Source organism: Orycteropus afer, unplaced genomic scaffold, assembly GCF_000298275.1.
Source record: "Orycteropus afer afer isolate SDZICR_OR568_19922 unplaced genomic scaffold, OryAfe1.0 scaffold00226, whole genome shotgun sequence".
Lineage (NCBI taxonomy): Eukaryota > Metazoa > Chordata > Mammalia > Tubulidentata > Orycteropodidae > Orycteropus > Orycteropus afer.
The window spans coordinates 1092780-1093336 of record NW_006921813.1 but is presented as its reverse complement, the minus strand read 5'-3'; positions in this window follow the sequence as shown (position 1 = coordinate 1093336).

Sequence of the window (557 nt, the reverse complement as noted above, 5' to 3'; positions counted from 1 at the left end):
TGAAAGCTGGATAATAAATAAAGAAGACCAAAGAAGAATTAATGCTTTTGAATTATGTTGGCAAAGGATACTGAAAATATCATGGACTGCTGGAATTATAAGCATATCTGTCCTGGAAGAAGTGCAGCTGGAATGCTCCTTAGAAGGGAGAGTGGCCAGACTTCACCTCATCTACTTTGGCCATGTTGTCAGAAGGGAACTTTCCCTGAAGAAGGATATTATGCTCGATAAAGAGGAGTGTCAGAGAAAAAGGGAAAGGTGCTCAATGAGATGGATTGGCACAGTGGCTGCAATGATTGGCTCAACCATAGCAATGATTGTAAGGATGACACAGGACCAGGCAGTGTTTCAATCTGTTGTACATAGGATCTCTAAGAGCTGGAATTGACTCTACAGCACCTAACATTGACAACAACACGGACTACTAGAGGAATGAATAAGTCGATTTTGGAAGAAATACAGCCAGAATGCTCCTTAGAGTGGAGAATCACCAGATTTCATCTCATATACTTTAGTCAAACTGTCAGAAAGAGACAAACTGGAGAAAGAGATCATGT